We start from the raw sequence: 26,211 nt of genomic DNA, 5'->3' as shown, positions 1-26,211 counted from the left end.
GTATATTTAAAACATATATGGTTTTATAGCTCTCTTTATTTCTCACTAATCAAAATATAGCTTTTTGCCAGATTGGTCTGAATTCTGTTAAGCTCGTAAATACCTTAGTGATTTTGAATTTGAATTTGGAGATGGTGGTTAGAAAAGGATTGGAAGTTGAAGGAAAATCTCTAAGGAGATACCACAGTTTTTTTTCAGGGTGACCTTAATGACCCGTCATCGGCTTTTGCAGAGAGAATTGGAAAGAAAAATTCATAAGAGGTCTTAAAGATATCAGATATCTTGAATAGTTCTGTCCTTTTAGAAAATGCTTCAGCATTGAGATGTTCTAATATCTGAGATTGATGCTACTTAAAATTAGTTAAATGTCAATAGTTACTTTGGTTCAACTCATCTACGTTTGGGTGTCTTTCCTTTAAACTATGCACTTTCTAATCAGCCCTCCTCAATCCAATCTTATTGTCTATAAAACCCTGTCTGGCAAATGGGTTGACGGGAGCAGATGTTAGGTGAATAACTGTGATACATCTCTTTGAGCTGCCCACTCTTCCCTGCTGTGGGCTGCTGGAATGTGAGCAATGGCTCCCACTCTCTCCTTCTTTGGCTCCCACCTGCCCCCACTTGATTAGAAATTTAAAAATGAGAGACCTTTACAAGGGGCAGGCTTCCTAGCAGAGAAGATTCCCCCAGTCTCCTCCAGGAGTCTGTCTGATCTTGGTGGAGGGTGTCACTACTGTGGACGTGCCTTTGTGTATTAACTCTGCGTCTTGTATTGTCTGGAGACAGACTCAGCAAACAATTGAGGCTCCAAGTATTTGTTGGAAAATTGCCTCTGATTTTTTTCTTTAGTTCCAGCGTGGTTTTTGCATTTGGGGTGTGGCAAGTTAGCATATATTTCTGAAAGTTCAGCACCCTATGTCCACTGAAAAACATTTTTTTTGGTTGTCCCTTTTTTTTTTAAATTTTTGTTTTTTATTGAAGTATAGTTGATTTACAATGTTGTGTTAGTTTCTGGCGTGCAGCGCAGTGATTCAGATATATATATATATACATATATATATATATATATATATATTCTTTTTCAGATTCTTTTCCCTTATAGGTTATTACAAAATACTGAGTATAGTTCCCTGTGTTATACAGTAGGTCCTTGTTGGTTATCTATTTTATATATAGTAGTATATATATGTTAATTCCGTCCTCCTAATTTATCCCTCCCCCTGCACCTTGCCCTTTGGTAACTGTAAGTTTATTTTATATGTCTGTGAGACTATTTCTGTTTTGTAAATGAGTTTGTATCTTTTTTTTTCACTGAAAAACATTTTAATCTTTATTTGATCAGTAACTACAAAGGTGTGATGGTAGTGGAATTGTAGGTGTATTCTTAAAGTATGGATTTAAGAGGTGGATATCATATTCACAGGGAGATTGCGAAAGGTTCAAAAAGGAGGTGACTCATATGCAGGTTGAAGCATGCGGTTGTATAATTACAACGCATGTACCTTCATAACACTGCATTCATTTTTGAATTTGTATGTCTAGGGATTCAACGCATACGGTTCTAAAACATTCTTTTTTGACTTAAAAGTGTATCATGAATATTTGTCCAACTTGGTCAATACAGATATACTTTATTCATTTTAATAGTGGTCTGATTTTTTGTTGTATGGCTGAATTCTAATTGTTTTAACCAATCTCCTGTTGACAGACTTTTGTTATCTCTATTCATTGTTATAGCAAATGATACTGCAATGACTGTGTGTGTGTGTGTGTTTGTACACATGTAGGAGTATATCTATGAGATTGATTCCTCAAAACTAAACTTTCTGGGTTGACATGTATGCACATTTGGAATTTTGAGTTATTGTCTAATTGCCCTTTAAAATCCTTATACTGATTTAGAATTTCACCTACATTTGAGAATGACTCTTTTCACCCCCTCACAGATTTATAAGACATTCTAAGTGATAATTCGTATAGACTAGATATTTTGATTTACATTTATCTAATCATTATTGAGGTTGTCATCCTGTATGTTTATTAGTTATTTGCTTTTTCCCATAAATTTCCACATTGTAACTGATTTTTAGAAAAATTATTTTCATAAATGATATTCTAATAGCTGTAGTTTTGTTTTTCATTTTCACACTGCTAAACCTCTGGAACCTAGTTTTGAATAAGGCATGAGGCAGGGGTCTAGGTTTACTTATTTTCCAAATAATTAGCAAATTCTTCCAATACTAGTTGTGGACAAAATAATTAACCCACTCATTTGAATTGTCACCTTTATAATATTAAAAATTCTCTTATGCCTAGGTCAGTATCTGTATTCTCTTTTCTTCCATCTGAAGAAGAAACTTCCTTGTTGGCTAGTTTTCTGTGTGGCAGGAATTGTGAGGAGTGCACATCCTGCACAGAAGAAATAGTCAGTGCAAAGGCTCAGGGCCATGGGGCAAGTGCTTTGTAAAATGCAAAAATTTTAGTGTGGTTGGAGTTTTAAGTTTAGGAAAAAAAATTACAAACATTATTAGGAAGTCCCAAGCGAAACTAATGAAAAAAAATACTGTAAATAAAACAGCACTCTCCAACAGAAACGTAATATTTATCCATTTCCATTTGTTTTAGATCATACATACTTGGCCTTATTTCATCCCTTTGTTATTTTTTTATAGAAGGTCAGTATATTTAAGTACAACTTTTTAATGTCTTTGCCTTTAACTCATTATTGTTAGCTTCTCAAAGTAAACATTTTTTTTCAGTTATATTTCAGTAGTTTTCCTCTCTCTCCTTGGGAAGAAGAAATACTGAGAAAAAAATGTTCTGGGATTTTGGTGTTTGCATCTAATCTTCCTGAACTTCTCAGTTTCTTCCTTCATTCCTTCCTCCCTCCCTCCCTTGCTTCCTTCCTTGCTTCCTTCCTTCCTTTCTTTTGAGTTCAAGCAGAACCTAAACATAAGATCATATGACAGCGGGAGAGAGGGCATACATGCAGACAGAAATTATGTTACAATCTTTGTCATCAATTTTTCATCCTTAATGTTGACTTTTTCGTAAAACAAATGTAAACATAGTATCTTGCATGCTGACACGTCCAAAAGTTTCCTTTTACTCCTAGATCTTTCCATCACAGTTATCAAATTTAATTCGAATAAACAAAAAAAGCCCAACGCACAGCTCACTTTTTTTCTTGGTGAGAACGTCATTCTCTTTTTACTCTCTCTTTTCCTGTTTCCCTCCTGTCAGGTATCCAGATAGCTGCAGGCAAGAAAAACACTTTCAAAAGTTATTTTGACTTAAATCAGCATCACTTCCAAGGTTTTACCATTAAAATGTAATTAAAGTGTCATAATACTTACTTTTAAATTGCTGATTTAAATTCACATATCTCAGTGTAGTCTAAGTTTTTCAAAAACATCATGCCTCCCTACACCAAACAGACAAAAAAAAAAAATGTTGTGTCAGATTTACTAATAAAATCAACGTACTGTTCTACAACTCCAAAATATTCACTGAAAGAAATTTAAGTTCCTTTTCTGTTGAAAGTTTGAATGTTTAAAGTTATTTCCTTACCAACATCACAGGTATGGTACACAGATTCCTGGGAAAATAACGTAAGAGGAATGTGAGAGTATGCTATTCATGATTGGTAGCTTCAAAGCCCTGCACTAGAACACTATGTAAATATGCCAAATTGACTGTTGCAGAATAGACAACTTGTTGTGAAATTTTGGACATTTTCCACACCCAGTGGTGCCAGACCCTGGAGGGGGTGGGCATTCTGGTCCAGGAGCAAATAAACAAGTCAATAGAAAAACTAATTGTTTGAAAGACTGACCTCTGAACAAGGGTATCTCTGAGCTCCCCAAAGGGTCAACTTGGATTTGAGAAATATTTCAGTTCTCCCTGTGACATGTAAACTTGGGTGCTGATCAAAGTGCTTTGTTTTGGTATCTAAAAGCTCAATCTCTGAGACTGTGCCAAAGGTTTTGCTGTCATGATGTGTGGGGTATATTAGCTAGCGCTGCTAGCTTGAGAAATCCACATGTTGTTCTAAAGCAGAGAATTTGCTTCTTACCATTCTCCTCCCTGGTTCTGTATAATGAAAAATTCGTGACAAAAAACTGTTCTTTTTTTGTTTGCTAATAGACTTAGAAAAGAATTAGGGAGCAGCCCTCTTAGTACTGAGGTACTTGGAGAGCCCAGGGAAGACAGTGACTCTGTTGAAATAAAAGAAAATTATAAAAAAGACTCCACGAAGACCACTAATGTGAGTCCCAAACAGTTGAGTTGCAGCTTAGGTTGAATGTTTGGGGGTGTCTGACACTTGCTTTTCACGTTTTTATTTATAAAAGGGAAGCGAACAGGCTGTGATGTTTCTTGTTTTCTGGAAAAGTATTAGGAACTTGTTAATTATGGTAGAGTGAACATGGCAGGAAAAGGAAAAATATAATTTTAAGTATAATGGTGCACGCTGGAAACACAGATTGGCAAGCATATGGGGTTCTGGCATCTGGACAGAAGACTTCGTAACCATCTGCTTCTCAGAGGTTGTTTTGGCAATTTTTGCAACAATTCCAGTGATTCACAGGTCTGGGCTAAGGATGTCAGAAAGCAGCTAAAGAGGGCACAGGTACATAGAGGCAGTTACTGGGTTTTCGGTCCATACGTTAGTTTCAGTGTTGTGAGTGTTGTCACTTTAAGATGGTCTATGTGCCAGTACTTCATTGTGATGGCAGCAGATGTTCCTTCATGCTAATATTTTTTCCCAATTTTATTCACCCAGTGACACTCATTTTTCGCCTCAGAATTAATTTGGTGTATTGCCTCCGCTGGCTGTGGAGATGTGAGGAATATGTGAAGGGACTCGTGTTTTTGTGCTGCTGTTGGTTCTGAAGCGTGGAGACCTAATGAGTAACCTCCAACTCTCCTTGACTTTCTCATTATACCAATGTTCCCTGGGGATTTTGAGACTTACAGCATGTTACTAATAGTGTGATGTCATGTAATATTCTAATAAGAACTCACATGCATAGAAAGTCATTTGACACAGGACCTTTGTGGTTAATCGTAAAGCAAAATATTAACTAGCATGACACATTATAAATTGAAAATCTATGTCAGTCTTTTTTAATTGAAGTATAGTTGATTTACAATGTTTTGTTACTTTCAGGTATATAACAAAGTGATTCAGTTATATCTATCCTTTTTCAGATTCTTTTCCATTATAGCTTATTACAAGATATTAAATATAGTTCCCTCTACGATACAGTAGGTCCTTGTTGTTTGTCTATTTTTTTTTTCTTTTTTTTGTGGTACGCGGGCCTCTCACTGTTGTGGCCTCTCCCGTTGCGGAGCACAGGCTCCAGACGCTCAGGCTCAGTGGCCATGGCTCACGGGCCCAGCCGCTCTGCGGCATGTGGGATCCTCCCAGACCGGGGCACGAACCCGTGTCCCCTGCATCGGCAGGCGGACTCTCAACCACTGCGCCACCAGGGAAGCCCTGTTTGTCTATTTTATATATAGTAGTGTGTATTTGCTAATCCCAAACTCCTAGTTTATCCTTCTGCCACCCTTTTCCCATTCTGTAACGTAAGTTTGTTTTCTATGTCTGTGAGTCTGTTTCTGTTTTGTAAATAGGTTAGTTCATTTGTATCATTATTTTAGATTCCACATATATGATATCATATATTCCTCTTTGTCTGGCTTACTTCACTTAGTATGATAATCTCTAGATCTATCCATGTTGCTGCAAATGGCATGATTTCATCCTTTTTTATGGCTCAGTAGTATTCCATTGTGTATATATATATATGCCACATCTTCTTTATTCCTTCATCTGCTGATGGACACTTAGGTTGCTTCCATGTCTTGGCTGTTGTAAATAGTGCCACTTATGAACATTGGGGTGCATGTATCTTTTCAAATTAGGGTTTTCATCTTTTCTGGATATATACCTAGTCTATGTCATTTTTTCATCATAAAGATACTAGTTCTTGAGCATTTACAATGTGTTAGATAATAGGATAGATGTTTGAAATGTAAGATTGTCAATACCAGGATGGGAGTAGAAGGGCTGGTGGTGAGAATGAAAAAATGGGAGTGGGAGAGCCCTCTGCAGGACCATTTGGCAGTGTCCCTCAATGTCCTAAATGCATGTGTCCTATGACTACCCAGCCCTACCTCATTCTTCTTCTAAGACTCTATCTGTCCTTTAGAAATATTATCACATACTCATACGGCTATATATGCTAACCACAATATTATTTTTAATGGAGAATAATTGAGAGCAACCTAAATGTCAATCAATAGAAAAATGGTTAAATAAATTTTGGAAATGCCATACTATGGAATATCATATGCTATTTTAAAAAGTGAGATTGATCCACAAGGACTGACATGGAAAGATATCCATGGTCTATTTTTAAGTTAAAAAAAAAAACTTTAGAAGAATACATACAGCATATTCCTACTTCTTTGTAAAAACCAATATTTATTTATTTAAATGTGTAAATGTATAGAAGATATGTACAATGGACCAAGTGTTTGAACCCTTCCAAAATTCATATTTTGAAACCCCAATCTCCAGTGTGATGGTATTTGAAGGGTCTTCGGGAGGTAATTAGATTTAGGTGAGATCATGAGGGTGGTCATGATGGCATTAGTGTCTTTATAAAAACAGACCAGAACCTCTGCCCCCTCACCCTCTATTGTGGAGGAAACAGTGAGAAATTGGCCATCTGCAAGCCAGGAAGACGGTACTCACCAGAAACCAGCCATGCTGGCACCCTGATCTCAGACTTCCCAGCCTTCAGAACTGAGACAAATAAATATCTGTTGTTTAAGCCTTCCAATCTGGGGTATTTTGTTACAGCGGCCTGAGCTGAGATGATATAGAAGGATTCTAGGTAGACTCTAAATACTACGTGATTACATCTGGGGGTGAGATGAGGTGAGCAGAGGGAGAAAGTCTCCTTTTTTCAATATATACTTCTTTATTGTTTGAATCTTTCTGAAATATCCATTATATTTGTAGAGAAAGGAAGGCAGGAAGGCAGGAAGGAAGGAAGGGAGGGAGGGAGTTAAGGAGAGAGGGAGGGAGGGAGAGAGAGAGGGAGGAAGGGAAAACACCACTGGGGTGTCCCAAAGTCCATGTTGCATTTTTAGTTCTGTTTACCCATTTGCAGAATATTGAATATCAGCTTCTCAGGCCACTTCTTCCTTGGATGATCTTAAGAATAAAACTCTCGTGTCCTCAGTTCCTCCTATGATAAATGGGCTTTACGGAAGAGCATGTTGTGTTTTGTGAAATATTTTCAGATGTATTGCCGAGGAAGACATAAAACAGGATATTCAGTTGGAATTGGACTAAGTTCCTGTTTTAAGGAATCAGTTTCTAGAGTCACGCCTCTCTCGTCTATTATGTCTCTTTCCCTTTTTTCCATCTAGATTAAGCCCTAGTGGAGCCCTCTAACACAGGTCACTTCTTTATCTATTAAGCCGAGCCATCAGTGATTACCTGTTTCCTTTTGTGTCAAAATGTTTGGCCTTAATTTTCTCTCCAGACTATATGTAGATGATTTAAGTTTTATTTATTTATTTATTTATTTATTTTTTGCGGTACGTGGGCCTCTCACTGTTGTGGTCTCTCCCGTTGCGGAGCACAGGCTCCGGACGCGCAGGCTCAGCGGCCATGGCTCACGGGCCCAGCCGCTCCGCGGCATGTGGGATCTTCCCGGACCGGGGCACGACCCCGTGTCCCCTGCATCGGCAAGCGGACTCTCAACCACTGCGCCACCAGGGAAGCCCTATGATTTAATTTTTATTTTGACCTTGTGAGAAATTCCAGAGGATACTTTTGGTTCTAAGACATCAAGAGAACCTCTCAGGATTTTGGTGGTTGCTATAAATGAATCAACCATTAATAAAATAAACTGAGTAGAAAGATAACTTATAAAACAATAGATGTTATTGCTCTTTGAGGAGCAAAATCATAGTCTACAAAGAGAAGTGCTTCTTTTATAAACTATTATGTTTGTTTTATAAAAATTAATACGGGATCCTGACACAATACATACAAAACTTTCTCATATATTACTGTTCATTACCAGGAAATAATCAGGAACAATCAAAATAACTTTGAATATTTGTACAGACTATCAGTAATGGGGAAAAATATAGTTATCCATAAAAGAATCCAATTATGTGTTTATTTATTTAAAATTTTTTTAATTGAGATATAATTGACATGTAACATTATATTAGTTTTGGGGTACAACACAATGACTCCATATTGGTGTATATTGCTCCATGATCACCACAATAAGTCTAGTTAACATTCATCACCTCACATAGTTACAAATCTATTTTCCTTATGATAAGAACTTTTAAGATCTATTCTGTTAGCAACTTTCAAATATACAATACAGTATTATTAACTGTAGTCACCATGCTGTACATTACATTCCCATGACATTTAGTTTACAACTGGAGGTTTGTACCTTTTGACCCTGTTCACCTATTTTGTCCATCTCCCACTCCCCCACCCCACCTCTGGCAACCATCAATCTCTTCTCTGTATCTATGAGTTTGTTTTTGTTTAGATTCCACATATAAGTGAGAGCATACAGCATTTGTCTTTCTCTGACTTATTTCACTAAACATAATCCCCTCCAAGTCCATCCATGTTGTCACAAATGGCAAGATTTCCTTCTTTTTTTTTTTTTTCGGTACGCGGGCCTCTCACTGTTGTGGCCTCTCCCGTTGCGGAGCACAGGCCTCGGACGCGCAGGCTCAGCGGCCATGGCTCACGGGCCCAGCCACTCCGCGGCATGTGGGATCTTCCCGGACCGGGGCACGAACCCGTGTCCCCTGCATCGGCAGGCGGACTCTCAACCACTGCGCCACCAGGGAAGCCCGATTTCCTTCACTTTTATGGTTGAATAATATTACGTTGTGTGTGTATCTATACACGTATAGTATAGAAACAAACAGTTTCTTTATCCATTCATCCATCAGTGGACACGGGTTACTTTCATATCTCGGCTACAGTGAATAATGCTGCAGTAACATGGGGGTGCATGAATCTTTTTTGAGTTAGTGTTTTCATTTTTTCCAGATAAACTCAAAAGTGGAATTGCTGGATCATATGGTAGTTCTATTTTTAATTTTGGAGGGAAACTCTATACTGTTTTCCCTAGTGGCTGCACCAATTTTCATTTATTTTTTAATAATTTTCTTAACAAGCCAAGTCCTCAAAAGTATGAATGGCATTTATTGGGTTTTCTTCATTTACTTGTTGTTTATTAACAATGCATTAATAGTAAATTTAAGCCTACAAATGGTTTCAAAGTGGATGCTGATTATTTTGTTTCTTTATTATTCATTCATACATTGAGTTTAGGAAAGCCTGCCAGACTTGTCAGCTCATTTGCAGATAGTCTCCAGGGATGACCTTGACCATCAGGATTTAAGTAAAACTGCTCCAACTTCCATCACAAGACTAGGAAACCCTGTAAGAAATTCTGTTTCCATCTTAATATTTCAGCGTTCTTTGTAAGATTTAAATTTATCATTGTCTCCTCTTGCTCTACTTTTAGTGTCTGCCAGACTTTCAACTCTCGGGCATTCTGTTACCTTCATGCCTAGCATTGACCCACACTGGACACCTCCCAGATTGTTTCACCTTTCAAAGGTCCATCCTCACGAGACTGCATGTGCAGCCAACTTATGCTGGTGGTTGGGGAGTAACTCAAGAATAATTAGTTCATTAATGCCCCAGCTGCCTCTTGGAAATCCCTGTTCTCTGCTCATCTCCCTGGCTTCACCCACGAGGGAGAACCACTGCATCCAGTCATCCTGTTGGGCATTTTCTTCTCCCTCTTCCTCCTTAGACCCTTCATCATGTATGATGATGTTAAGCTTCAAGCTGCCCTTGAAGCTTAAACTTCTTCTTACATAAACTCTGCTAAACAATTCAGTAACTTTTGTTTAACTTATCTGGCTGATGGACTGTGCCGGAGTGCTTCACTTTTTATATGTAGGAAGGAGTTTTTCTGAACACACAGTGTCCCAAAGGGAGAAAACGATCTCATTCTCCTAGAGGATGGGGACTCTAGTTATGTGCAGTTTTAAACAGCAATTTCTACCCTCTTGGCTACATTCTCTGTCTGTCTGTCTGTCTGTCTCTCTCCTTTCTTTCTCTGTTGCTCTCTCTTTTGTTGCTCCTCTCTTTCCATCTGTCTCTATTTATCGACAGACCCAACCATCTACACAGTATCACAAATGTGTGAGCAAGGGCAAAGCTCATATACACATGTACTCAAACATGACCTCAGCCGTCTCTGAGCTCACTTTTCCAAAAGGCGTGTAAGAAAATATCATGTGGGCAAGTAAGCTCTTGTAAATGTGGGGAAATTCTTATATGGATTGCTTCTCACATATGCCCCTCTGGATGATAAAGCAGAGGGATCCTATGAAGATTGTTTTACTGCTGAGTAAGTGGTAAATTATCAGAAGCCTTCACAGATTGATAGCGTTTTGGAGAGAGAGAGAAATAGAACCCCAAACTGAAATCCCTTTGCCACATGGTCACTTTACACCTCTGCTTATATACCTCTAGGAATGTAAGCTTCGTTCCTTTGCAAGAGAGCCAGTTTTATTTTTTCAATAGCCCTAATTATAAATGTTCCCTTTACATCGCATCAAAATGTGACTCTGTACCATCCACTCACTGGCCTTGGCTTTGTTCTATGGAGTCTCATAAAATAAGCTTATTCATTCTTTCGAAGAATAGCATTTCAGACATTTGAAAATAACTCTCATTAACTCCCTGAAGTCATCTCTTTTCAGGTTAAACACCTCTTTTTTCTTCAGGAATGTCTTTTATGTTGCAGCTTCCAGAACCCTCATGTTCCTCACTCTAGTGCTTTGGAGCCATTCCTTTGCATCACTGTACACTCCCAAAATGCCATATCCAGTTGAATGATACCCACAAAGCAGACGGATAAATGCTGACAGAATTTAATGTAACTGAGCCCATACACTATATTCAGTGCCGAGTCCAGAGAAACTATCCCATCTTTCATCTGGACATTATACTTTTATTAATGCAATATAAGATTGCATTAGCTTTACTGTAAATCAAATGGGCTTATCATATAACATGTCCTGATCATTTCCTCTTAATCTCCGTCCCTTTGTCTGAATCTGGACATCAGATTTCCTGAATCACGATGCAAAGTTTTACATTTATCCTCATACACTTCATTTTGTTGATTTCATCTCATGTTTTCACCTTGTTGAAATTTTGAATCTCTATCCTATCATCAAAAGTACCAGTTTTCCCACCACTCTTTGGGACATGTTTTTGCCTTTGTTCGAGGATTTGATTTTTTCAATGAAAGTCCATTGCAATGATGGAACCTGGATTTCTTTGTTTCTGGCTCTGACTGGTATTACAGGACCACATGTCTTTTGGGGAGATCACAGGATATGATCACACCTGGTCCTACACAAGTACGGTCAGCCACAGTGTGGATCTGTGAAGTTGTCCTCCCCTCTCCCACCTCCTGTGGGCCTATTAAGTACCTCCATACGGAAATTCCGACTACTATCGCCACTCAGTACCTGTGCGAGCATGGCCGTTGCCACCCGTTTCCAGGCAACAGGCACTGTGGTCTCTCCCAGGTCCTCCTGTCACTTCTGTTGCCCTGAATCACTAAAGGTGCTACACCTCTGAGTGTTCAGTAGCAAAATAAGGGGTGAATACATCCTTCGAACTGCAGTGTTTTATATGCCCCAGTGTCCAACCACATTTTAACAGAAATTGCTCGTATCAGTCGGTTTTGTTTCTCACTGTGACAGTGCTGCCCAACAAATAACACGAAAATATGTGTGGCTTACAAAAATCAGCGTTGAATTTTTACTTTTGGATTCATGGGATGGCTATGGCTCTGCTGGGCTCGAGTAGCATTGCCTGGGCTTAGGCTGCAAGTTGCGTTCAGACATAGGTTCTTATGGAAACGGCAGAAGCTCGAGTACTGAATGGAAATAAATGATGCCTTATAAGGCCTCAGAAAACACTGTAACTTTCATCCATATCCTATTGGCCCAAACAAGTCACGTGGCCAAGAAGTATATGCTCCAGTCACAGTGAACCATGGCGAGGACAGGAAGGAAAGGAATCTTTGGAGACACATCTTTCATTTTTATACAGCCTTCTCTTTCATTCTCTTCTTATATACTACAGGAGTCTAGAGAGGGCAGCAGAAGAATCCCTTTGACAAATGCCATATCAGAATCACCTCTTCACCCTGAGGCATAGAGCTTTGTCACTGAGTCAAGCCTATTTTTCCATTTCAAGATATTTTGTCTTCCCGAGAGTGTCCTAATAAAGAGATGCCAGCAGGCCTGCTCCACCAGTTCCCCAGGCGTGTCCAGACCTGTTTGAAACTAGCAGTAGGTATATTTATGCTCAAGCTGAGGAGGGCTTTGCACCCTTTGATACCTTCTAAATCAACCTATTTGTGGAAAGAGGTGGGACTCCCTAGGGTACCACAGGAAAGCAACTTTTTTTACCCTCCATCTGCCTCTTTTATCCAGCTCAGGGCACCAGTTTTCCCCCCAACTCTTTGGATAAAAAGTTGAGTAGATTCGTTGACTTATCTTGTCACTCTCAGATAATGGACTATCTTCCAGTCGTTTTTGCGTATTAAGATCACTTCATTTCGGTAATTAACATGTTCAGTCCAATACGAGATCCAAACTCCAAACCTCTTTCTGTTTTTCCAGCTTGGCTTGGCTGTGGCTGCAGAAGCCTACCGGGTGGTGAGCACGTGGTCAGCTTCTTCTCTATGTTCTTAAGTGTCTACCCCTCCCCCACTCTGTAGGCTGCCCTGACCCTCCGAGAATGAAAGCAGGTAGGGAGGAGAGGTAAGGGGCAAGGTTGACTAAGGAAATCTGACCTTGGTTTCTCGTGGCCTTGGCAGGTATTTAAAGCTGAAATTTTATCTCGTGCAGACATCTGTGATCGTCTTGCCTGAGTACCCAGATGAATCCCTTGATGTGGTAAGAGCCACCCCTGCAAATGGTTGCTTATAATGTCCTCCCACTCCCACCCCCACTCTGGCCTCTTTCTGCTGACATAGCCTTACCCTGGCAATGCGCAGGTAGACTGCTCTATAGTAGTGCTGGGCTGCACCCCGCAGGCCCGCAAGCTCTGTACTTGCCCAGCTTCAAGACTGAAGAAAGAGCCCGGAGTCAGCGAAAGAGACATTAATGGTTTAGTGCATAAGAGGATCTTAACACATCTGAAGCAAGGTCCTGGAGCGACACCCCATTGTGGGACAGACAGTGGGCAGGACATGGTGGCCGTCTTTGCTCCCTTGGGGGAGGAGGAGGTTACCCGTTATAGGGGGAATTGATATCAGGTGGGCTCATCAGTTACCAGAGGAAGAAGCAGAGGGGTACACCCCTCACCACCCCTTTGATAAGAAAAATCACCTGCTGGGGCCTGGAGCAAGTATGTCAGAAGGTCAGTCATGCGTGTAGGGTGTAGGTGAAGCAGGCACTGGTCTCTCAGGGGATGTACAGAGAGCAAGAGAACAGCCACCTCGAGTGGCCTGACTCTACAAGTAGGCTTCACATTGGGACTTTGGGAAACACACACACACATGGTTGATCTGCCATCAGCGGTACTGCAGGCATTTCCCAAATCCTACGTTTTCATCATTGCTGCAAAATGTTTCAGCTAGGACCTTGTCAAAAATGAGACACCATTTTACTGTAGATCTTAATTTCCAAAGGGCTCCTCTGCATCATCCCCAGGAAGCTCCTTGCACGTAACTGAAGGTCAAAGGAAAGGACTTCTTTTCCCTGTCCTCCCCAATAGCAGGGGGCACGGCTGGAGGGGAGGGGGTATGTGAGGTACACTGCCACAGCACATCGGCGACTTTCTTCAATGAGACGCTTTTGTCTTCTTCAACCATCATCTTGTTAAACCCTCAGGGTGGGTGTTGGCTAATGATACAGAACACGTTTTTGGTCCCTCTTTGGTAAGTCTTACTTAAGTTGTGTAGTATCCTCATATTGGAGTGTGAAGATACCTCCAAGGTATGGCAGCATTCTTTTTATTAAACCTAGGATCATAAACTCTTTGAACTTGAAGAGATCTGAACATCTCATTCATTTTATAAATGAGACAATCAAGTCTCTGAGAACTTAAGCAAATGTTGCAAGGTTACACAGCTTTCTGGTATTAAAGTACTCAAGCTGTGTATAATCTGTGGTCTTCATAACCTCTCTATCCTCAAATTGATCACCTTTAAAATGGGCTAATAATTATACAACAGAAGGTGGCAAGTCAGGGCTTACAGGAAAGGTTAAATGACTTCAAGTGTTGAAAGCTTTTAGCAGAATGTGGTACAGAGGAAGCACTCAGTGATGACCCTTTCTTCTCTTTTCTCTTTCTTCCTTCCTTCTCTTTTAACTTCCACTTTCTCCAAAGATTCATGTGTGCAATATTGAGTATACAAGCAAGAAGAACAAAAAATGCCATTAATCACAAATCAATTTGGCAAAAATCATCTTCACTGTTATAAAGCCTAGTTTTATCCTTTATACTTTAAAGTTATAAAGGTATATGTAACAGGAACTTCCAAACTGCAACATTACCTCTTCTCTGTCTATAACAGCAAATTATTTAAGAAAATCTAAATGTCCAAAAGCAAAGGAATGTTTAAAGGAATTAATGGACATCTGTACAATGAAATATGACATGGACACTAAAATCTCATAGACAAACATAGAAATGTATTAAATGAACAAAAAACATTTTTTCAAAACTGTGGTATAGTGTGATATCAATTTTTAAAATAAACATTTTTATTTTTATTTTATTCACTTATATTTTATTTCTGGAAGGATAAACCTGAGGTTGTGAACCACAGTGGTCATCTTCTGGTTGGGAGCTATTGGTGTTTTTATTTTTATACTTATCTGTGTTTCCCAAACATTTGTACAATAAACTTTTTTTTCTTAAAGTACATGAAAAAGGGTGGGAGGTGATTGTGAAGCTGAAAAACAGTGTGAACTTTAGAATAAATGGGTTTTGTCAGAATTATGCTTTATTGACCAGAGGAAGACCTAACCTAACCCCACAGATATGCAGGAGGCTGTGCTCACTTATTCTCTGCCCAGGAGTGATGGTAGAAATGTCGAGAATAAGAGGCTCTTTCAACCAGGAGCAGATGTTCAGTCTGAGCACAAGCCTCCGAGGCTTCATATCATGCTTAGAAAACTGTTGTATAAAGATGGTAAATCTGACAGGAGAAGTAAAGGAATACTCCCAGTCAGTGATGCAGTTTTAAATGTCTGCTTTTCCAAAGAGGTTGATGAGAAATAATAGTTTCTCCACTCATTTCATTTTTCGCTAAAGAAGCCGAGATAGAAAAGTAAATGTGACGTAATAGAAAAATAGAAGGGACAACAGGCTGAACATACTGTTTTTTTTGATGTGCAAGGGAGGGACCGTTACACTCCCAGTGGGGAGAACTCTTCGGTATCACTCGGAGGGCATCCGCGTAGCAAGTAAGTGTTCAAACACTCACAAAATGTCTGTGGGTGAATTCAGTGAGACTGCTAAAAAGGTTTGCAAATTTGGTACTTCACTGAAAGGCAGGAAGAAAATCTCTATATAAAACTGAATTTAAAAATTTCTGACACTAAGAAAGGAACCAAGGATCAATGACAACTGAATTTCAAGGGATTTCTTTTAAAGATATAATGGTGGAAAAGTTGAATTTGTAATAAAATTCTTAAAACGTGTATATCAAAGCTATTTACAGGCAAAAATAAAATTTCTTTTCTTTGGCCTTTATACATCTTGTGCGCATGTGTATGTGTATGTGGAGGGATGGTTCTTTGGGAGAGAAAAAGCAAAATGGACACCTGCTATTTTATAATCCTATGGAAATCTAAAATGGCATAAAATGAAATGAAAGATTGGTTCATTGGCTCATTATGGAAGAGGTTCAGACTTCGGAGCTCTTGAGACAGATCTTTATTCAAGACGGCTCAAGTCAGGCAAGTGTATCTGCAATATACAAACCACGCCTTTGTTAAACGATTCATCACACATGGGTCAGTTCCTGTTGCCAGGACCAATATTTACTCAGTGTAGAAACAGGTGGAGGCTCTATAGCTTCTGTTTTGATCATGGTAATTAACTTCTGGTCTGTTGTCAAGTACCGGTCAGGGTAGTGTTATGATCCAAGATAAAGCAAGATTGACAAATTTATCCCTGGGTTAAACAATCCAAATAGCAAAAGGACATAGCAATGAGAATGGTGCTCAAGAAATCCAAATCTTGCCAAGAGTAGAGTTTATCTCAACCCAAGGAAAGACCCAGAGAAGCAGTCCAAAAAACCTCTACAGGGCTTCCCTGGTGGCGCAGTGGTTGAGAGTCCGCCTGCCGATGCAGGGGACACGGGTTCGTGCCCCGGTCCGGGAAGATCCCATATGCTGCGGAGCGGCTGGGCCCGTGAGCCATGGCCGCTGAGCCTGCGCGTCCGGAGCGTCCGTGCTCCGCAACGGGAGAGGCCGCAACAGTGAGAGGCCCGCGTACCGCAAAAACAGCAACAACAAAAAAAAAACCTCTACAGGTTGGGAAGGAGAGGGAAAAGGGCAGCTTAGCAGGCAATGATCACAGTTGATCCAATGATGTTTAAATGGGCCCCATAACTACTAAAACGACACCTCATTCAGAAACCCATAGAGATACAGGCTTAAAGGCCAGGAAACTGCAAAGCTGTGATAAAGCTCTCACTACCCATAATTGCTCTGCTTTAGCTAAAAGGCTGAGAGTGCATCAACATTTCAATTATTAGGCTAAATTGGTTAATATGCTTTCCAAGTAATAAAATGACTATTGAAGAAGTCAGAACAATCTACAACTTTTCTTCGTATAGCACGTATAGTTCTTTAACCAATTTCAGATATAGGGAATTGAAATGACATCCCGTGTTAAATTCTCCTTAATATTCTCCTGACTTAGGGCATTCTTTTGTTTTGCACACTTATTATAGGAAACATATGTGTTGGCCACTGATCTGTTATAATAAGGGGCAGATGTGTTTAAAGTGGACAATGCATTAGTTTCTATAGAATTATGTTCACATTTACGGTGATTAAATATTAATCAGACTCCTATATCCAGTGAAATGCTAGAGGGAAAATAATAATTTAGATGGTATTCTTAGCTTCTACCATGATGTCACTTATCAAAGACATCAGTGATATCAAACAATTGCATATAAAAATGGCATTTTGCCCCTAAAGGAAAGCAAAGCTGTTTTAAAAGCTTTGTAAATGTTTTAATTCTGCTAAAAGTTCTCTGAGCCCTCAAAGAGAAAGAAGTTACAAAAACGACAAAGTATTTTTGATAACCATAGTCCATTTGGGGTCTTATTAGAGTACAACTGATTAGTAATAAAATATGAACATATTACTTTTGGTTAACTGCATGAGTTTTTGATAGAGTCTAAAGACTTTTCCCTTTGCTTGTACAAAATGTGTTCGATAGTGGAGGAGAATTTTCTGCCACAATATATTTCTATCACTGAGACATAAATGGATGTTTTCAAGGTTTCAATAGAAAATACATTAATTCTCCAAGCTCTCAGATTTCAGGAAAGACTATAATTGCCAAGAGAAGAACAAAGAAAATATGAGATTTTCTACACTCTTAAAAATCCAAAGCTGTTTTTTTTTTTTTAACATCCTTATTGGAGTATAATTGCTTTACAATGTTCTGTTAGTTTCTGCTTATAACAAAGTGAATCAGTTATATTTACACATATATTCCATATCCCCTCCCTCTTGCATCTCCCTTCCACCCTCCTGGATAGGGAGGTCACCCCTCTAGGTGGTCACAAAGCACAGAGCTGATCTCCCTGTGCTATGTGGCTGCTTCCCACTAGCTATTTTACATTTGGTAGTGTATACATGTCAGTGCAACTCCTTCACTTCATCCCATCTTACACGTCCCCCTGCCCATGTCCTCCAGTCCATTCTGTACATCTACGTCTTTATTCCTGTCCTGCCCCTGTGTTCATCAGAACCTTTTTTTTTTTTTTAGATTCCAGATAAATGTTAGCATTCAATATTTGTTTTTCTTTTTCTGACTTACTTCACTCTGTACGACAGACTCTACGTCCATCCACCTCACTACAAATAACTCAATTTCATTTCTTTTTATGGCTGAGTAAATTTCCATTGTATATATGTGTCACATCTTCTTTAGCCATTCATCTGTCAATGGACACTTAGGTTGCTTCCATATCCTAGCTATTGTAAACAGTGCTGCAATGAACATTATGGTACATGACTCTTTTGAATTGTGGTTTTCTCAGGGTGGTTTTCTCAGCCCAGTAGTTGGATTGCAGGATCATATGGTAGTTCAGTTTTTAGTTCTTTAAGGAACCTCCATACTGTTCTCCATAGTGGCGGTATCAATTAACACTCCCACCAACAGTGCAAGAGGTTTCCCTTTTCTCCACACCCTCTCCAGCATTTATTGTTTGCAGATTTTTTGATGATGGCCATTCTGACCAGTGTGAGGTGATACCTCATTGTAGATTTGATTTGCATTTCTCTAATGATCAGTGATGTTGAGCATCATTTCACGTGTTTGTTGGCAACCTGTATATCTTCTTTGGAGAAATGTCTATTTAGGTCTTCTGCCCACTTTTGGATTGGGTTGTTTGTTTTTTTGATATTGAGCTGCATGAGCTGCTTGTAAATTTTGTAGATTAATCCTTTGTCAGTTGCTTCATGTGCAAATATTTTCTCCCATTCTGAGGGTGGTCTTTTTGCCTTGTTTATGGTTTCCTTTGCTGTGCAAAAGCTTTTAAGTTTCATTAGGTCCCATTTGTTTATTTTTGTTTTTATTTCCACTTCTCTAGGAGGTGGGTCAAAAAGTATCTTGCTGTGATTTATGTCATAGAGTGTTTTGCCTATATTTTCCACTAAAAGTTTTATAGTGTCTGGCCTCCATTTAGGTCTTTAATCCATTTTGAGCTTATTTTTGTGTATGGTGTTAGGAAGTGTTCTAATTACATTCTTTTACATATAGCTGTCCAGTTTTCACAGCACTACTTATTGAAGAAGCTGTCTTTTCTCCATTGTATATTCTTGCCTCCTTTATCAAAGATAAGGTGACCATATGTGCGGGGATTTGTCTCTGGACTTTCTGTCCTGTTCCATTGATCTATATTTCTGTTTTTGTGCCAGTACCATACTGTCTTGATTACTGTAGCTTTGTAGTATAGTCTGAAGTCAGGGAGCCTGATTCCTCCAGCTCCATTTTTCTTTCTCAAGATTGCTTTGGCTATTCGGGGTCTTCTGTGTTTCCATACAAATTGTGAAATTTTTTGTTCTAGTTCTGTGAAAAGTGCCATTGGTAGTTTGATAGGGATTGCATTGAATCTGTAGATTGCTTTGGATAGTATAGTCATTTTCACAATGTTTATTCTTCCAATCCAAGAACATGGTATATCTCTCCATCTGTTTGTATTATCTTTAATTTCTTTCATCAGTGTCTTATAGTTTTCTGCATACAGGTCTTTTGTCTCCTTAGGTAGGTTTATTGCTAGATATTTTATTCTTTTTGTTGCTTTTAATTTTATTAATCTTTGCTTTTGTTTCCTTCATTTCTTTTTCATTTATTTCTGATCTGATCTTTATGATTTCTTTCCTTCAGTTAACTTTGGGGTCTTTTTGTTCTTCTTTCTCTAATTGCTTTAGGTGTAAAGTTAGGTTGTTTATTTGAGATGTTTCTTGTTTCTTGAGGTAGGATTGTATTGCTATAAATTTCCCTCTTAGAACTGCTTTTGCTGCATCCCATAGGTTTTGGGTAGTCGTGTTTTCATTGTCATTTGTTTCTAGGTATTTTTTGATTTCCTCTTTGATTTCTTCAGTAATCTCTTGGTTATTTAGTAGCATATTGTTTAGCCTCCATGTATTTGTACTTTTTACAGTTTTTTTTTCCTGTAATTGATATTTAGTCTCAGCATTGTGGTCAGAAAAAATACTTGATATGATTTCAATTTTCTTAAACTTACCAAGGCCTGATTTCTCTCCTAATATATGATCTATCCTGGAAAATGTTCCATGAGCACTTGAGAAGAAAGTGTATTCAGTTGTTTTTGGATGGAATGTCCTATAAATATCAATTAAGTCCATCTTATTTAATGTGTCATTTAAAGTTTGTGTTTCCGTATTTATTTTCATTTTGGATGAGCTGTCCATTGGTGAAAGTGGGGTGTTAAAGTCCCCTACTATGATTGCGTTACTGTTGATTTCCCCTTTTATGGCTGTTAGCATTTGCCTTATGTTTTGAGGTGCTCCTATGTTGGGTACATAAATATTTACAATCGTTATCTTTTTCTTGGATTGACCCCTGGATCGTTATGTAGTGTCCTTCATTGTCTCTTGTAATAGTCTTTATTTTAATGTCTATTTTGTCTGATGTGAGCATTGCCACTCCATCTTTCTTTTGATTTCCATTTGCATGGAATATTTTTTCCATCCCTTCACTTTCAGTCTGTATGTGTCCCTAGGTCTGAAGTGGGTCTCTTGTAGACAGCATATATACAGGTCTTGTTTTTGTGTCCATTCATCCAGTCTATGTCTTTTGGTTGGAGCCTTTATTCCATTTACATTTAAGGTAATTATTGATATGTATGTTCCTATTACCATTTTCTTAATCGTTTTGGGTTTGTTATTAATAAAAAAAAACACATTTTATTGTGTTGCCTGCCTAGAGAAGTTCTGTTAGCATTTGTTGTAAAGCTGGTTTGGTGGTGCTGAATTTTCTTAGCTTTTGCTTGTCTGTAAAGGTTTTAATTTCTCCATCAGATCTGAATGAGATCCTTGCCAGGTAAAGTGACCTTGGTTATAGGATTTTCCCTTTCATTGCTTTATATGTGTCCTGCCACTCCCTTCTGGCTTGTAGAGTTTCTGCTGAAAGATCAGCTGTTAACCTTATGGGGATTCCTTTGCATGTTATTTTTTGCTTTTCTCTTGCTGCTTTTAATATTTTTTCTTTGTATTTAATTTTTGATAGTTTGAGTAATAGGTGTCTTGGTGTGTTTCTCCTTGGATTTATCCTGTATGGGACTCTCTGTGCTTCCTGGACTTGACTGACTATTTCCTTTCCCATGTTAGGAAATTATCTCTTCAAATATTTTCTCAGACCCTTTCTTTTTCTCTTCTTCTTCTGGGACCCCTATAATTTGAACACTGGTATGTTTAATGTTGTCCCAGAGGTCTCTAAGACTGTCCTCAGTTCTTTTCATTCTTTTTTTCTTTATTCTGTTCTGAAGTATTTATTTCCACTATTTTATCTTCCAGGTCACTTATCCGTTCTTCAACCTCATTTATTCTGCTATTGATTCCTTCTAGAGAATTTTAAATTTCATTTATTGTGTTGTTTGTTATTGTTTGTTTGCTCTTTAGTTCTTCTAGGTCCTTCTTGAACGTTTCTTGTATTTTCTTCATTCTATTTCCAAGATTTTGTATCATCTTTACTATCATTATTCTGAATTCTTTTTCAAGTAGGCTGCCTGTTTCCTCTTTATTTGTTTGGTCTGGTGGGTTTTTACCTTGCTCCTTCATCTGCTGCATATTTCTCTGTCTTCTCATTCTGTTAAACTTATTGTGTTTGGGGTCTCCTTTTCACAGGCTGCAGGTTCATATTTCCCGTTGTTTTTGGTATCTGCCCCGAGTGGGTAAGGTTGGTTCAGGAGCTTGTGTAGGCTTCCTGGTAGAGGGGACTGGTGCCTGTGTTCTGGTGGGTAGGGCTGGATTTTGTCTTTCTGGTGGGCAGGACAGCATCTGGTGCTGTGTTTTGGGGTGTTTGTGAACTTAGTATGATTTTAGGCAGCCTCTCTGCTAATGAGTGGTTTTATATTCCTGCCTTGGTAGTTGTTTGGCGTGGGATGTCCAGCACTGTAGCTTGCTGGTCATTGAGTGGAGCTGGGTCTTAGCGTTGAGATGGAGATCTCTGGGAGAGCTCTCACCGATTGATATTCCATGGGACTGGAAGGTCTCTGGTGGTCCGATGTCCTGAACTCGGCTCTGCCACCTCAGAGTCTCAGGCCTGACACCATGCTGGAGCACCAAGACCCTGTCAGCCACACAGCTCAGAAGAGGAGGGAGAAAAAAAGAAAAATAAATAAATAAAATAATTAAAATAAAAAATTTATTAAAATAAAAAAATTTTTTTAAGTAATTAAAAAAAAGAACCAAACCAAGAAACAAATCCACCAATGATATCAAGCACTAAATACTATACTAAGATAAACATAAAAATGAGAAACAAGGCAGTTGCATACATCAAACCCCAAGTCTACATTTGTTCCCGAAGTCTACCGCCACAATTTTTGGATGATTCATTGTTTATTCAGGTATTCCACAGATGCAGGGTACATCAAGTTGATTGTGGGTATTTAATCCACTGCTTCTGAGGCTGCTGGGAGAGATTTCCCTTTCTCTTCTTTGCTCGCACAGCTCCTGGGGTTCAGCTTTGGATTTGGCCTCACCTCTGCATGTAGGTCACCCTCTGGCAACTGTTCTTCACCCAGACAGGAGAGCGTTAAAGGAGTGGCTGATTAGGGGGCTCTGGCTCACTCAGGCCAGGGGGAGGGAGGGGTATGGAATGCGGGGCGAGCCTATGGCAGCAGAGGCTGGCATGATGTTGCAACAGCCTGGGGCATGCTGTGTGTTCTCCCAGGGAAGTTGTCCTTGGATCATGGGACTGCAGGCTGCACAGGCTCCCAGGAGGGGAGGTGTGGATAGTGACCTGTGCTTGTACACAGGATTCTTGGTGGCTGCAGCAGCAGCCTTAGCATTTCATGCCTGTCTCTGGTGTCTGCGCTGATAGTCACGGCTTGGGCCTGTCTCTGAAGCTTGTTTAGGTGGTTCTCTGAATCTCCTCTCTTTGTGCACCCTGAAACAATGATCTCTTGACTGTTAGACAGTTCCAGACTTTTTCCTGGACTCCCTCCCAGCTAGCTGTGGGGCACCAGCCCCCTTAGGTTGTGTTCACGCAGCCAACCCCAGTCCTCTCCCTGGTGTCTGACCTCTGAAGCCGAGCCTCAGCTCCCAGCCCCCACCCACCCCAGTGGGTGAGCAGACAAGCCTCTCAGGCTGGTGAGTGCTGGTCAGCACCGATCCTCTGTGTGGGAATCTCTCGGCTTTTCCCTCTGCACCCCTGTTGCAGTGCTCTCCTCCGTGGCTCTGAAGCTTCCCTCCCCCCCACCCACCATCCTCGCCAGTGAAGGGGCTTCTTAGTGTGTGGACACACTTCCTCCTTTGCAGCTCCCTCCCAGAGGTGCAGGTCCTGTCCCTATTCTTTTGTCTCTGTTTTTTCTTTTGCCCTACCCAGGTATGTGGGTAGTTGCTTGGCTTTTGGCAAGTCTGAGGTCTTCTGCCAGCATTCAGTAGGTGTTCTGTTGGAGTTGTTCCACGTGTAGATGTATTTCTGATGTATTTGTGGGGATGAAGATGATCTCCACGTCTTACTCCTCTGCCATCTTGAAGCACCCCTCCCCAAAGCTCTTTAATTCATGTTTTATCATTCAGATAAAGCCAGAAACTCCATATTCTCTGAGGTAATATTCTCACAGTTAGATGATAAGTTTTTGGAAAGCCTTACCAGATGCTGTGTTTCATATGTGTTTCAACAGGTGGTTAAGCTAATAAAGGGAGTTAAGTTCAGATGTAGTAAATTTCTTGTTAATTTTTAAAATTTCAATGCAGTACACCCTCCCTTTGAATTTTGAACAACCTAAAGTGATTCAAAATATTCTAGTGTATCAAGATTATTGTGCTTTTGAAACATAACTTTTCAATGTGAAATACATAGACCATGTAATAGTAATGTCCAATTTGAAGAGCTTCTCAACGTTGATCTCTATATGGTTTGTAGTAAATAGTGGGTAAAATAATACCTGGAAGATTGTAAGTCTGTGTTTCCATATTATCAAAAAGAAACTTTGAGATGAAGAACTACACACAGGAAGTTTAATGGGGAGTGAGATCCAGAACAACACCTGTGGGGAGTGAAGGAAGCAGGATTGTCAGCAAGAAAAGATGGAAAGTTTTCAGGAGTCCAAGTAGTACTGTCTGTTTTTCTCTATTTCATTCGTTTCATTCTTTGCATCTCTTTCATTTGTCTTTCCCAAGACCTGGTTTATCTCTTTGTCCATGCACATGACAAGAAGAAGATGACTGACTGACTGGTCCTCTTGTCCTCAGCTTACATCCCTTCTCTACAGATTCCTGGGGAAGAGAGAATCTGATTGGCCCAATTTGGATCAGGCCTTAATTTTGTTCCAGTCGTCTGTGGCCAGAGTTGCAGTGTCACATGTTTTACACATGGCTACTGAAGTCCTTCCCTGGTGGATGTAATTAGTTCTCAGAAGAAGGGGCTTATCATAGGCTGAGCAGACAGCACAAAAACACCTACTGTACCTGTTTTATTCTCCTTAGGTCTCCTTTGCATCCCTGAACATTGCTGGACATTCTTGATTGAGAGTTTCCTTAATATTTTTCAGGTTTACTAATATGGATGCATAAACCTAGATATAAAAGTGAATCCTGCTGAATTTAAATACTATTTTAATCATGTGTAGTGATGTTGCATGCCATAGTAGAAAATAAGTTTTTTGAGTTGTTTCAAAAGAGGTGTTCAAAATGGATTCTGTCTCCTAAGTGAAAGAAAAATACACTGAAGTTCATCTGTGTAGTGTTTAGAGCAGTACATTTACAGATACCAGGGAGAATGTTCTTCATAATCCTTGACACCCAGGTGTTCACCCTGAAAACTAGATCTTTCTAAATAAACCAGAAAAGCTTTAGGTAAGGTTTCCTTTATTAATTATCCCTTTCTACTCTTTAAGGTACTCTGCCTCACTGCTATAAGCCAAGGGTTTAAGTGAAAACAGGAAGAAATGTGTAAGCTGGTCCCACAGATTGCAAATTGTGCGACAATCTTCTTTCTGTTTTTTCTCTTCGCCATAACATTTACTCATACCTTGTCTTAACTGCCAGTCTTTATCCATATAGTGAAAGTAAGCTACCAGACGTGATTGTGGATAATTTCTTCTTTCAAAAGACAATAAATCCCTCTGACTCTGCCAAATAAACAAAAGCCCTTATCGGTTAGCTGGCCAGTTCCTCGGTTTCTCGAATGCCCCATCCCTACGTACACGTGGGCAGAATCAGTGCAACTCCCTGTAAAGGGAATGTCAGTGCGCCCCCAGGAGAGTACAAGGATGACAACTTTCAGTGATAATTGCCTTCTGTTCCATTCCTACCTCAATCTTTTAAAAAGAAAATTTTATCATGCCAGCCCTGAGCTTGGAGCCTCAACTGAGGACTAACAAGAAGAGAGTCGTATTTCTTAACATGAACATGGTTTGCAGGATAAAGAGTGTTTGTAAAACATGCTGGGGTGGGGCATAGAGCACAGCATCCTCTGGGGGAGGGAGAGGGTAGAGGAGGGCTGTTGAAAGTTGGGTAAGTGGAATCATGTAACTGTCTAAGGCAAGGTGACAGGTGACCTTCCTTATACAAAATTCAATTCTTATTGAAGGAAGGAGTGAAGGAAAATGCAGTAAAGAGACGCTGCTACTGGAACGGTCACACCATCCTGTTTCTTCTCTCCCTATTATGGGCCTGAGTAGGGAATCCAGTTGCAAGATGGAACAAATGTTCATTTCTCTTGCTGCGAAAACAGACTCTTGTTTTTATGGTCATGATATATCACCGAGTTTTTAAAGTGGAACTAAATGATTACAGGAAGATGAACATAGAAAGGACAATGTTAGAATCCTATCCTGAGACCCTTCTCGTGCTGGCAGCATCCTGCTTTACAATGGTTAATAACAAATGCTTTCCTTTTGTGAGAGTTTTTAGGGCAACATCACTGTCTTTATACTGACTTCTAGCCGTTGGCTGTAGCTGAGTGTTAATATACCAACTTATAGGCTTCTATTGTTTTTCCATTTTGTATTTGATTATTTTGTCAATCATTTCTGTCACTTCTACTTCCATTCCTTTTGCGCCTTTGAAAAATTTCTCTTATTTTCTTTATGGATTTTATTTTCATCGAAATACTTGACTGTGGATTTTGTGATCTGTATACCTTTT

At 39.5% G+C, this 26,211-nt stretch overlaps 1 long non-coding RNA gene across 1 annotated transcript; it reads right to left on the bottom strand.

Annotated features, from left to right (window-relative positions):
* Positions 1 to 3,179: 3,179 nt before the first annotated feature.
* LOC309823097 lies at positions 3,180 to 3,601 on the bottom strand. Its single transcript, XR_014296812.1, has 3 exons — positions 3,571 to 3,601; positions 3,357 to 3,424; positions 3,180 to 3,273 (listed from the first exon to the last, which is right to left on the bottom strand). It is a non-coding gene; the product is annotated as an uncharacterized lncRNA (long non-coding RNA).
* Between the last annotated feature and the right edge of the window lie 22,610 nt (positions 3,602 to 26,211).

This window comes from Grampus griseus, assembly GCF_964374135.1.
Source record: "Grampus griseus genome assembly, chromosome: 5".
NCBI classification, from domain to species: domain Eukaryota; kingdom Metazoa; phylum Chordata; class Mammalia; order Artiodactyla; family Delphinidae; genus Grampus; species Grampus griseus.
The sequence above is the reverse complement of the archived record's forward strand: the minus strand, read 5'-3'. Positions and strand labels throughout refer to the sequence as shown.